Below are 14,580 nucleotides of genomic sequence, written 5' to 3' on the forward strand. Positions count from 1 at the left end.
CTCCTGGGCATATACCCAGAGGATTCCCCAGCATGTAATAAGGATACATGCTCCACTATGTTTATAGCAGCCCTATTTATAATAGCCAGAAGCTGGAAAGAACCCAAATGTCCCTCAATAGAGGAATGGATACAGAAAATGTGGTATATATACACAATGAAGTACTATTCAGCCATTAGAAGCAATGAATTCATGAAATTCATAGACAAATGGATGGAGCTAGAGAACATTATCCTAAGTGAGGTAACCCAGTCTCAAAAGATCAATCATGGTATGCACTCACTGATAATTCTAGGATATTAGCCTAGAAACTTAGAATACCCAGGACATAATCCACATATCAAATGATGTCCAAGAAGAAAGGAGGAGTGGCCCCTGGTTCTGGAAAGGGTCAGTGCAGTAGTGTAGGGCAATACCAGAGCAGGAAAGTGGAAAGGGATGGATGGGGGAACAGGTGGAGGGAAGAGGACTTATAGGAGTGGGGAGCAAGGAAAGGGGAAATCATTTGAAATGTAAATAAAAATATATTGAATAAAAAATATAAAATAAATACAACAGCAATAAACAAGGATGTGTAAGCATCTCAAAGGTAGAATATAGAATTATTTGGTTATAAGCTTAGAAAGGATATAGCTGTGTCACCTAGTAGTTTTATTTTTTATTTTTTCAAGACCCATCTCCAACTGAGTTCTATAATGTCTGAACCATTTTATTGTGCATGGTTTCACAATAAATTCCTCCCCATATTTTTGCCAGCATTTGTTTACAAGGATGATAATTAAGGATAATGAACTCTCTTTTTATATAATTGACCATTTGTATTTTATCTTTTGAGAACTGTCTCAACATTTTATTAGCCTTTTAATTGCTTGAATTGTTCTTAGATTTTTGTGCTCTTTGTATATTCTAGATATTAATTCTCTGTCAGAGGTATAGGTAGTAACAATTTTCCCATTCTGCAGGCTGTGTCTTCACTTGATTTATTTCCCTTGGAGTTTTTTATTTTATGGGTTCCAGTTACCTATTGTTGGCCTTCTTTGAATGACTAGAGTCTATTCAGAAAATCATTTCTGACTGTGGCCACACCACCCTGAACATACCTGATCTTGGAAGCTAAGTGGGGTTAGACCTGGTTTGCAGAACATAGTCCTATCCCTATAACTTGAGTGTTTTCTCTGTTATGTTCATAGAATATCAGGTCTTACATTAAGGTCCTTCAGCCATTTGCAGTAGACTTTAATAGAGATATTGGTTATTCCCTACTTGGTACAGTTTTGACTGTAAGTTTATTATATACAACCTTTGTTATGTTGATATATGCTTCTTCTATTCCTAGTTTCTTCATGGCTTTATCAGGAAATGTTGGATTTTGTCAAAGGCCTTTTCAGTATCTATTGATATGATCACATGTAGTATACTGATTTTCATGTATTGATCCATTCTTGCGGCTATGGGATGAAGTCAAGGTGATGCTGATGATTGAGTCTTTTGACGTGTACTTGAATTCTGTTTGCAAGCATTTTGTCGTGAACTTTTGCATCTATGTTCATTAGGGAGATTTATTTATATATTTTTGTGTATCTTTATAATTGTAGAAAGTTCAATCTTTATAAATCTGTAGATATGAAAAGTATAGAATGATGTATATTAAGTTATTTATATATTCCTTTTCATTTATTTTTTAGTTTTACTCTTATCAGAGAATATAATACATTATTTTGATTTTCATATATTTTTTAAGCCTTAGTTTGTGAACTAAAAAAGGAACTATTTTAGAGAAATTTCCCTCTGAAGATTTTTCTTAGGCCCATTTAATTGATAATGAATTTAAGTAAAATTTTCTCTTTATTTTTTGTTAACAAGATCTATTTGTCAGCAAGAACCAGATTTCTTTTTTTTTAATTTTTTTTATTCGATATAATTTATTTACATTTCAAATGATTTCCCCTTTTCTAGCCCCCCCCACTCCCCGAAAGTCCCGTAAGCCCCCTTCTCTTCCCCTGTCCTCCCATCCACCCCTTCCCACTTCCCCGTTCTGGTTTTGCTGAATTCTGTTTCACTGAGTCTTTCCAGAACCAGGGGCCACTCCTCCTTTCTTCTTGTACCTCATTTGATGTGTGGATTATGTTTTGCGTATTCCAGTTTTCTAGGTTAATATCCACTTATTAGTGAGTGCATACCATGATTCACCTTTTGAGTCTGGGTTACCTCACTGAGTATGATATTCTCTAGCTCCATCCATTTGCCTAAGAATTTCATGAATTCGTTGTTTCTAATGGCTGAATAGTACTCCATTGTGTAGATATACCACATTTTTTGCATCCACTCTTCTGTTGAGGGATACCTGGGTTCTTTCCAACATCTGGCAATTATAAATAGGGCTGCTATGAACATAGTAGAACATGTATCCTTATTACATGGTGGGGAGTCTTCTGGGTATATGCCCAGGAGTGGTATAGCAGGATCTTCTGGAAGTGAGGTGCCCAGTTTTTGGAGGAACCGCCAGACTGATTTCCAGAGTGGTTGTACCAATTTGCAACCCCACCAGCAGTGGAGGAGTGTTCCTCTTTCTCCACACCCTTTCCAACACCTGCTGTCTCCTGAATTTTTAATCTTAGCCATTCTGACTGGTGTAAGATGAAATCTTAGTGTTGTTTTGATTTGCATTTCCCTAATGACTAATGAAGTTGAGCATTTTTTAAGATGCTTCTCCGCCATCCGAAGTTCTTCAGGTGAGAATTCTTTGTTTAACTCTGTACCCCATTTTTTAATAGGGTTGTTTGGTTTTCTGAAGTCTAACTTCTTGAGTTCTTTATATATATTGGATATTAGCCCTCTATCTGATGTAGGATTGGTGAAGATCTTTTCCCAATTTGTTGGTTGCGGATCTGTCCTCTTGATGGTGTCCTTTGCCTTACAGAAACTTTGTAATTTTATGAGGTCCCATTTGTCAATTCTTGCTCTTAGAGCATACACTATTGGTGAAGAACCAGATTTCTTTTTGTTGCTGTTGTTGTTGTTTGGACAGGGTTTCTCTGTGTAGCCCTGGCTGTCCTAGAACTGCTCTGTAGAGCTGTCTGGCCTCGAACTCAAAGATCTTCTTGCCTCTGACTCCCAAGTGCTGGGATTAAAGTAGGTCACCAGGTAATTAAATCATCTATTGTTATTGTACTGAGACAAATCTGAGTCTTTGTACACAGTAGTTGTGGTTTTAATAAGCTCTGCGCATGGGACATGGCACTGTGAGGAGGTGTGGTCTCGTTGGAGGAAGTATGTCACTGTGTAGGCAGGCTTTGAGGTCTCAGTGCTCAAGCTTTGTTCCACGCGACCCTCCTCCTAACTGCCTGCAGATGACAGCCTCTTTCAGACTGCCTTCGGATCAATATGTAGAGCTTTCCGCTCCTTTTCCAGCACTGTGTATGCCTGCAGGCTGCCACGCTTGCTGTCATTATAATGGACTGAACCTCTGAAATTGTAAGCCCGCTCCAATGAAATGTTTTTCTTTGTAAGAGTTGCCTTGGTCAGGAAGATATGTGAATCTTACTCGGAGAGGGAAACTAACCCCTGATTGTTAGCATTCTGCCTAAACTCCATGCCCACAGTTACCTGGCGATAGCCAGGTAGGACTGACCCACTATAAAAGGGTCTGCTTGTCCCCTCCTCCCTCTCTTGATCTCTTGCTCTCCTACTCTTGCCTCTTGTTCTCTTGAGTCTCTCTTGCTCCCTTGTGCTCTTCCCTTGCCCCCTGCCTTTCCTATTCCCTTCCCCCTCTCTCCATGTGTGCATGGCCAGTCTCTACTCTCTCCCTTTCTCAGCCTCTACTACCCTCATAACTTCTTTTCCCATGCCCCGAATAAACTCTATTCTATACTATACCATCGTGTGACTGGTCCCTCGGGGGAAGGGATGCCTTGGCATGGGCCCGCTGAGACATCCCCTTCCCCCATACCTCACCACACTTCTATAGAACATATTCTATTTCTCTTTATCTTTTTATATCTTTTATCAAGGTGGATGTCAAGAGGAAACTGGACAGGGGAGGAGCTGTGGAGGTGAAAGGGTATGGCAATCAGTTGTAAGGAGGGGAGGCAGAGAGAGGCCTGAAAGTGAGAATGGAAATCGATGAGGATATGGGGGGTGGGGCATCTCTGGAGTCTATATGGAGGTCTGGGATGGGGATGGGAGAGGATATGGGAAGTCTAGAGGGGTGACTCTAGCTTACATTCCTACCAGCTGGGGATATAGAGACTGAAATAGCCACCACCTGTAGCAGTGCTGGATTCCAGAGGAGGGAAGGAGGCATCAATCCACCCACAACACCTTCAACTCAAAATTTGACTTGCCTACAAGATACACAGGGATAAAGATGGAACAGAGATCGAGGGAACAGCCAACTAATGAGTTCCTCACCTTGAGACCCATCCCATGTGAGAGAGCCAACCCCTGACACTATTAATGATACTCTGCTATGCTTGTAGACAGGAACCTAGCATAACTGTCTCCTAAGAGGTTTCATTCAGTATCAGATGGAGGCAGGTACAGAGACCCACAACCAAACATCAGGCAGAGTCCAAGGAGGAGTGGGGGCTAGAACTGAGCAAGTTGGAGGGGTCAAGGACACCGCAAGAAGACCCACAGGGTCAACTAATCTGGGACAAATGGGAGTTCACAGAGCCTGGGCCACCAAACAGGGAGTGTGCAGGAGCTGGGCCTAAATGCCCTACACATCTGTACATCTGTAGCAAATGTGCAGCTTGGTGTTCATGTGGATCCCCTAATAAGTGGAACAGGGCCTATCTTGGTCTCTGTTCCCTGTCATTGGATCCCTGTTCCCTCTTCTTGGCCTGCCTGGATGACCCTCAGTGAGAGAGAATGTGCCTAGACCTTCTGGGACCAGATGACCCAGGGTGAGGTGGTACCCAAGGAGGGGTCCCCTTCTCTGAGGAGAAGGGTTGAAGGATTGAGTGCAATATGGCGAGGGATTAGTAAGGGTGGGACTGGGAAGAGAGGAGAGAGGGCCTATAAGAATGTAAAGTGAATAATAATAATAATAATAAAAGAGTTGTCTTGGTCATGGTGTCTCTTCATAGCAATGGAAAAGCTAAGACAGTAGTGTTTGTTCATGAAATGAAATGCACAAGATTTGGTGGGTATATATTTAGAACTTTAATATTCTTTTTAACAGATTGTTCTTTCATCAGTAGGAAGTAATTTTACCTATTTTTTTCTGAATAATTTTGTTTGAAGTCTACTTTTTTCAGTTATTAGAATAACAACACCTGTTTGTTTTCTAGTTCCATTTAATTAGAATGCTTTTTTTCTATCCTTCATTCTAAGGTTGCATCTGTCTTTGATGATGAAGGGCATTTCTGGGAGGCAACATGTTTTTATATCCAGTATGCTAATCTGTTTCTTTTGATTAGGGAACTGAGGCTATATTTAGATTTATTATTTAGATTCATTATTTATGCTTCAGTATTTAGAATTAGTTAAATGCTTATAGTATATATTAGTATATTATATATACTTACATTCATAAATTTTTAGAATTATTATTGAAAGGTGTATATTAATTCCTGTCGTTATAATTTTATAGTTGTTGGTAGTTTCTGATTCTTCATTTTCTTAACTACTTTTCTATCACAATTCATTTTTTCCTGTAGACTTATGGATATATTTATCTTTCTTGTCAGCTCAAACATTTTTTTCAAGAATCTTTTGTAGATCTGGCTTGGTTATGAATTCCTTTAACCTGCTTTTTTATTCAAAGTATTCCTTTCTTTAATTGTGACAGATAGTTTTTCTGGGTATAGTAGTCAGGGTTGGCACATCATTCTAATCCTTTCAAGTATTTAACATTTCTGCTGAGAAGACAGTTATTGTAATGGCCTTGTTTTTGTATGTGATATTTCTCTCAGCTTTCAAAATACTTTATTTGCTAATTTTGTTTAATATTTTAACTATAATATAACATAGCAAATTTATTTGATTCCAGAGTCCTCGGGTTGGTTCAGCATATACAAGCTGATAAGTATAATTCCCACATAAATAGACAGAAGGACAGAAATTAAATCATTATTACAACTGATCAAGAAACGACTTCTCTGTATTTGTCAGGCTCTGGCAGAGCCTCTCAGGAAACAGCTATATCAGGATCCTGTAAGCATGCACTCCTTGCTATCAACAATAGTGTATGGGTTTGGTGACTGTATATGGGATGAATCCCCAGGTGGGGCAGTCCTTTCCTTCAGTCTCTGCTCCATACTTTGTCTTCATATTTGCTCCCATGTGTACTTTGTTCCCCTTTCTAAAAAGGACTGAAGCACCCACATTTTGGTCTTTCTTTTTCTTGAGCTTCATGTGGTCTGTGAATTGTATCTTGGGTATTCTGAGCTTATGGGCTAATATCCACGTATCAGTGAGTGGATACCATGTGTGTTTTTTTGTGATAGGGTTACCTCACTCAAATTATATTTTCTAGTTCCACAAAGAATTTTGTGAGTTTGTTGATTTTAATAGCTGAGTAGTACTCAATTGTGCAAATGTACCACATTTTCTGTACCCATTCCTCTATTGAAGGACATCTGGGTTGTTCCAACTTCTTGCTATTATAAATAAGGCTGCTATGAACATAGTGGAGCATGTGTCCTTATTACATATTGGAGCATCTTCTGGGTATATGCCCAGGAGTTGTATAGCTGGGTCCTATAATACTATGTCTCATTTTCTGACAAAGCACCAGACTGATTTCCAGAGTGTTTGTACCAGCTTGCAATCCCACCAGCAGTGGAGGAGTGTTTCCCTTTCTCCACATCCTCTCCAGCATCTGCTGACACCTGAGTTTTTGATCTTAGCTATTCTGACTGGTGTGAGGTGGAATCTCAGGGTTGTTTTGATTTGCATTTTCCTGATGACTAATGATGTTGAACATCTCTTTAGGTGCTTCTTGGCCATTTGATATTCTTCAACATGACAAATACAGAGGTGGATGCTTGCAGCCAACCATTGGACTGAACAGGGATCCCCAATGGAGGAGTTAGAGAAAGGACTGAAGGAGCTGAAGGGGTTTGCAACCCCATAGGAAGAACAACAATATCAACCAACCAGATCCCCCAGATCTCCCAGCATCTAAACCACCAACCAAGGAATACACATGGAGAGATCCATGGCTCCAGCCACATATGTAGCAGAGGATGACCTTGTTGGGCATCAATGGGAGGAGACAAGCCCTTGGTCCTATGAAGTCTTGATGCCCCGGTGTAGGGGAATTCAAGGGCAAGGAGGTAGAAGTGGGTGGCTGTGTGGGGGAACACCCTCACAGAAGCAGGGGGAGGGGAAATGGTAGATAGGATGGTTTTGGGGGAGGACTAGGAAAGGGGATAACATTTGAAATGTAAATAAAATATCCAGTAAAAAATTGTAAAAAAAAAAAAAAAGACAAAGTTCACAAAGTTCAATATCCCCTCATAATAAACAAATGATGAAGAGGTATAATGTGTCTCAATACAATAAAGCTATAGATAACAAACTTATAGCCAATGAAGTACTAAATTGAGAGCATTTTAGAGATGATCTGGAATAAGACAAGGGTGACCATTCTTTCCATTCTTATTCAGTATAGTTCTTAAGTCTCAGGTAGGGCAGTAATACTGGTCATATAGACACACAGACCAGTGAAATAGAGGACCTAAAAACAAGCCCCTCAGTTGTACTCACCTAAGTTTTGACAAAGGTATAGAAAGCATAATCAGAGATAGTGTGATGGCAAGTTTTATGTCAACTTGACACAAGCTGGAGACACTAGAGAGGAAGGAGCCTCTACTGAGAAAACGCTTCCATAAGATTGGGCTATAAGCAGGCATGTAGGGTATTTTCTTAAGTAGAGATTGAAGAGATTGATGAGAGAGGGCCTAACCCATTCTGGATGTGACCACCTCTGAGCAAATAGTCCTGGGTTCTACAACAAAGCAGGCTAAGCAAGCCACAGGGAGCAAGCTGCACTTCTCAGTGGCCTCTGCCTCAGGTCCTTCCTCCAGGTTCTTGCCTCCTGTCCTGACTTCTTTTGGTGATGAACGATGCTGTTGAAGTGAGTATTGAGGTTAGAGATAAATAAACTGTTTCTTCCTCAGTTGCTTTGGTCCTGCTGTTTCCTCACAGCACTAGAAACTCTTAAGACAGAGCTTCAAGACAAATGGTTCTAGAAAAGCTGGACTCCCACATGTAAATGAATGAAATTCGATCCATATTTTATCTTGCACAAAAGCAATTCAAAATGATCAATTCCCTTACAATAAGACCCAAAACTCTGAAATTTCTAGAGAAAACATGGGTTAAAACACTTCAAATTGTAGGCTTAAGAAAGGATTTCTGGAACAAGAATCTAACAGGAAACATCATAAGAATTCCACTCTACTAGATTTCCAGGACAACTACATTATTTAATGAGACTCTAAAATAAAAAAATTAAAAATAAAAAAAAAGAAAAGAAAAGAAAAGAAAAAGAAAGAAAAGGAAAAAGAGAACAAGAAAAAAATCTTTATCTAGTATAAGCATTAGACTGGATATATAAAAAATTTCAGAAATTAAGCTAATAAAAAAATCCATATACAAGCCAATGAACAAATGTGCTAACGATTCAAATAAACAAACCCTGACACTACAACAAGAAATGGAATCATAGGAGCATGCCATGGCTGTCTCCAGAGAGGCCCAGCCAGAGCCCTACAAATATAGAGGCAGAAACTAGCAACCAACTATTGGACTGGGCTTGGAGTTTCCAATGGAGGAGCTAGAGGGTGGTCTGGAGGAGCTGAAGGGGCTTACAGCCCCATGGGAAGAACAATGACTTCGGATACCCAGACACCCCAAGACTCCCAGGAACTGAACCATCAACCAAGGGGTACAAATGGTTCCAGCCAAAAATGTGTCAGAGGAATGCCTTGTTGGGCATCAGTGGGAGGAGTGGTCTTTGGTCAGGTAAAGGGTCAATAGAGGCCCCAACAAAGGGAAATGGATGGGGGTGGGAGGGTGGATGGGAGGTGGGTGGAGGTGGGAGTGTGTTGGGTAGATACATGGAGGCAGGGGGTAGGAGGAGGGGTTGGGAATCTTTGGGGAGGGGGCCTTTGGGGAGGGGGAAAATTGGGAAAGGTTTTACCATTGACAATGTAAATGAAGAAGATACTCAATTAAAAAAATACAAATAGCCAATAAATACTTGAAAGTGTGTTCAATATACTTATCAGAGAGATCCTTAATTTATGAGCATTTCTTTGACAGTCTATCTTACACAATGACTATCATCAAGAAAATAAACACAAGAACTGTTGGCAAGGTAGCAGAGAAAGCAAAACCCATATTTACTCCTGATAGGATTGCAGGCTGAGGGACTCAGGAGGAACAGGGGGAGGGAAGAGGGCTTATGGGACTTGTGGGGAGTGGGGACCCAGAAAAGGAGAAATCATTTGAAATGCAAATAAAAAATATATCAATAAAAAATTAAATATAAAAGAAAATTTTAACAAACAAACAAAACAAAACTGATTATAGAACTCTCTTGTGTGTGTGTGTGTGTGTGTGTGTGTGTGTGTGTGTGTGTGTGTGTGTGTAAGTTCCTAGAATGAGGAACAAGAGAGGGAAAGAAGATGAAGAAATACATGCAGTAAGAGAGCAGAAGGAACTAACTAGGGGATAAAAGGGAACCAATCGGAAAAGAGGAAGGCAGAGAGAAGGGACAGATGAGGACAACCTATAATGACTTACATGTCTGAAGTGAGTGATAAAACTCTTTGCTTCATATGCTAACCGAAAGCATTAATAAAAGCAACAAGTTACAGACATTCAGCAAAATAAATACACTCATTTGCAAGTTCTCCAAAAGCAGCAAAACTTCAATTAGCTTACTTGATAATAAAAATTTTTGCTAGAAAGATGTTTAAGCTAGAAGCATTAAAAGAGAGCAAGAAGACAATATAAGTTAATTTTCTAATATGTCATCATTAAATCAATATTTACAAATGTCATTTTAATTTATTGATCATTTACAATCCAATTATTTCTGAGTTGGATTTTAATTAAAATTTAATTATGTAAGTAAATGGTATGTAGCATTAAAATATAGAAGCACACACACATACATATATACACATTTTTGGAAGACTGGGTCTTGCTATTTAGTCCTAGTTTCCTTGCTCATTTTCTGTAGTGCTACAATGCCATGGTTATGATGACACATGAGCTTTTAAGTTTTAAATTCTTTGTTTTGGATTGTTGTCCTTGGGCTAGAACCTGGGACTCTGCACATGCTTGTTAAGCAGTCTAACAATCAGCTATATCTCCAGACTTAAATTTTACATTCTTGTAGGCAACATCTGTATGTCAGAGAGGTACTAAAGTGATGTAATTAAACAGCATGAGATGCTCTGAGAAATGCAAGCTAGTGTTGAGTATACTCGGATTTTAAGTCTGAGAAAATAATTTTCAATTCTCAATTCCATTTTTGGCAAATTTGTGCATAGGAGCATAAATCATACATAGCATGTCATAGTCATTGATATACTTAATTTTTTTATTGTACTTGAGATTTATTAATCTCTAAAGTTAGAAAAACAAGTCTTTGGAAACCAGGCAGGAGGTTGTAAGTCTAATCTTTCAGCTTCGGTACACTGTTATGAATGAGTGAAAAAGTCCAATTGCTTCAATGTGAAACTCTGTTAAGCTGATCCTACATCTATGAGCTTGTTGGCAAAGGCCTGGGGCCCATCTGCTTGGGAGGCAGAAGTGGAGGACTGAGAGTTTTAACGCCAACTCAGGAGATGAGTGAGAACTTGTCTCAATTGAAAGCAAAGTGTAGTGACAATGTAGCTCACTGGTGGAACATTCTCCTAGCATGTATATGGCCGTGCCTGGGGTCAGTCCCCAGTACTGAAAGCACTGATGAAAACAAAACCAAACCCAAATCCCGTGGTTTGTGAAGTAAAACGTACATGCATGGGATATGCTCACATTCTAGACACATACGAATTTGACTTAGGACAAATATAGGTAGTCAATTTTTTTATATTTGCAAAAATCATAAGACTCTTAAAGCAGGTCATAAATTTTATGTTATCTCGGGCTTGCATTGATTGGTCTAATGTGTTTTGTCCTTTCTGTCATTGTTGAACTTTACCTGATTTTCCCCAATAGAATCAAATCTATTAAAATTAGTTAATTAATTTTGACTGATATATAGTCACGTGTTTATGAGGGAAGATGTTGTTTTGACTCTGGTGGCAAACTCGGGGTCACATGTTCTGTTTATTTTGTGAGACAGACTACATAAGAACTAGATACCAGATATTTGATATTTAACCCCTTGTCAAATCACTGAAGTAGCTGGCAAATTCCAAACTGAAATTTAACCTTTGCATGATGACAGATACATTAACAAACATACTGTTTTAAAACTCTACATAGTTTATAAGATTATATATATTTGAATTGCTCATTAGATTCTTCGGGAGTAAAATAAATAACTAGAATGAAAGTATTATGAATAAAAAATTCTCTAGTGCAAGTGTGTGGTTAATGGAGACCAAGAACACTTTGCAAGTCAAGATGGCTTCATTGTTTCCCACACTGCTGTTAAACCTAGCAAGTCCTCATTTTGTGCCATTTGCATTAGTTTTCTATGATAATCAAATGACATAACCCATATATTTTGCACAATATTTTACATTTGGAGTATAACAAAGTTCAGCTTTATGATATACAATTCCTTAAAGAATTTAAGATGGGCGCTAGAGAGAAAGCACTGGCTGCTTTCGCAGAGGACCTGAGTTCTGTTCTCTGCACCCACACGGTGCCTCTCAAACATCTGTAGTGCCAGCTCCAGGGGACTTGGTGCCCTCTTTTGATCTCCCCGGGTACTGAGCATGCATATGGTGCACATACATACATGCAGACAAAATACTCATACAAGTACAATAAATCTACTTTTTTTAATAAGGGAAAGAAAAAGAATACATGCAAGTTAATAGTTTAAAAAGCCTACGGGAAATAGAGCCTTGTTAGAGACCTCATAATTTTAGGCATTAATGTTTTGCTTATTACTAGTCATCTCTCAATGACTGCTTTTTTTTCTTCAAATCACTTAGTCTGATTATATTTGTGTATTAGAAATGATACACTGTGACTTGATATTATAGTAACAGTAAATGCCTAGTAATTTTTAAACTCCATTATTACAGCTGGAGAAAAATGGGAGGAGAAGCCATGTGGTTTGCTAGATTCCCATTGTCATTTTCTTCAAAGTACAGGGGATATAATTAGACCTAGTATGACAGAATGTAGAGACTCAGAATACAAAGTACAAAGTGTCATGTGTGCTGGAGACAGAGGACAAAATTATGGATATTAAATGGCATAAAGTTTATATTATACACTGGGCCACAGAATCAAACTGTCAGTGGCGAGAGTAACATGAAAATTACAGGGCTAAAGTCAGTTATCAAGGGAAGGATAAGTGTAGCTAAGAGAATTAGCAGAGTGGAGTGGGAGGAGGTGAGGAGTACAGTTCAGGGGATTAACTCTTCAGTAACTTAAGAGAAGAGAAGCCATCAGACATTATCCACAGAACACTTGACTTTACTAAACCATGACTTGTTTTCCTGCTTTTAGATCCTCACCTAAGAAAATGAAATCTTGATTGGCTATCAGAGAAAACATTCTGTTGGAAAGCAGATTGGTTGTTTTATACCAAGCAAGAAGCCATGGCGATTGCTAGATGCCAATGGCAACTGTGTCATCATTTTTTATTTTTTATTTTTTTTTGCATGAATGATGACACTGCCACCAACTCCAATGCTTTGGGAGCAACACAGTCTGTTGGGGGCCAAAGAAAATACATGAAGTTTTACTAATATGGCACTTCAATTTTTAAAATTCTGTTTTAAAGATCTATTTTGTATAACACATAATATAGTAGGTCAGCAACCTACCATGATATGTGTATGCACTTTCAAAAGTTTGGTGTAAAGTTAGCCTTGGAAAGGAAATAAACATCATTCACTTCTAGAATAAAATATCTAACTACAAATGATTACATACCAGATTCTTTGCATATTTTATCTCTAATATGGATAGCAATAGAGTAAAGGGGTAAACAGGCGAAATTTATGTTCATGTGTTACTGTAATGTTAAGTGAAGTAACCAACCTGTCCAAGGCCAATGCCAGAATGAGATTCCCATTCAAGTCTGACTCCAGACATTTCCTACTTTTTGTGGCTGCTGTGGTTTCAAGCTATCAAGGGATCCATACTGGATTGCCTTTAACTGGGGAGATGTAAAGCAGCCAGACCTCCAGCCTCAAGTCATAGAACAGAGTTATAACTCGACAGTAAAGGTTTAAAGGTGTGCCCCATCATTGAGCTAACTCCACTCTGTTTTCTTTTCTTCCTTCTGACTTCTCTGGATTTTTTCTTTTCTATGTTAACCTTAGATCCCAAGACAACAATCATAATTAGTAAATATCTTAAGACAAAGGACTGAAACAATCTCCCCAAGAAACCTTGGCACCAACATAGTTGTCTAAGGTAGGTCCCTAAATATGAGACCTTGTCATCAACTTAGTTGCTGAAGTAGGTCCCTAGATACTAGCCAGGCACAAGGTTAACCAGAGCCCTATAATAATAGGCGACTTCAATGGAAACCCTCAATCCTTGCCTTTGAAGACAGACTTCAATCTTTTTCCCTGATGGAAGCATGTTATTGATAACACTCTTTCTCACTGTCATCACCAACTGGCTTTCCGTTTCCAAGATGTTTTGCTGAGCCTGGTCTATTGGGACTCCTCTGAGTTGGGACTTGCCCTCTAGCTCCAGTAACAAGGCCAGTTGAAAATAACAACGAAGCTATTCCCTCAGTCTACAGAATTATAGGGAGAAACAAATCCCTGATATTTCTCTTCACCAGGATTTGGGTTGTTAGTATAATAACTGCAAATTGAAACAACTGTTTCTTCAGCTTAGGAGGCTCTGAAACTCCCAATTCTCAGAAACTAAGGTAGACCAATGCATAATACCAAAATAAATCACATAGCACATATTAGCAGCATTGACAAAAGGATTTGAGGAAAATAATATTCAAAAGCGTTTCTTTACAGAGTTCATTCCCATGAGAAACTCAACATATCTCCTCAGTATATTTGACTGATATAAACTCACCCTTTCCCTTCTGATGTTGTCTAAATCTAATTCTGTCTTACTTCACTTCTAAGACCTATTTTTCATAGACTCCCTTCTGGGTAGCCAAGACCTTGGTTTTCTTATCCTTCATGCTTATTTCTTATTCATCATTCTTATTGCTTGTGCCATGCTTCTCACTCTAGATCTGTCCTGCCTTTTAAAGCAAATATGATCAAGACCTCTCAATGATAACATTTGCTGAACCTCTTCTTGGTATTTTTTGGAGGACTCATCAAAATATCACCTCACTTGCATATCATGCTCTAAGGTCATCAGATGGCTGCCTTATATTCTGGATCTTCACCACTGACTTATTTTTATCGTGATCTCTTAGAGGGACCTTCCTTTGAGACACTC

This window comes from Apodemus sylvaticus, chromosome 5 (assembly GCF_947179515.1).
Source record: "Apodemus sylvaticus chromosome 5, mApoSyl1.1, whole genome shotgun sequence".
Lineage (NCBI taxonomy): Eukaryota > Metazoa > Chordata > Mammalia > Rodentia > Muridae > Apodemus > Apodemus sylvaticus.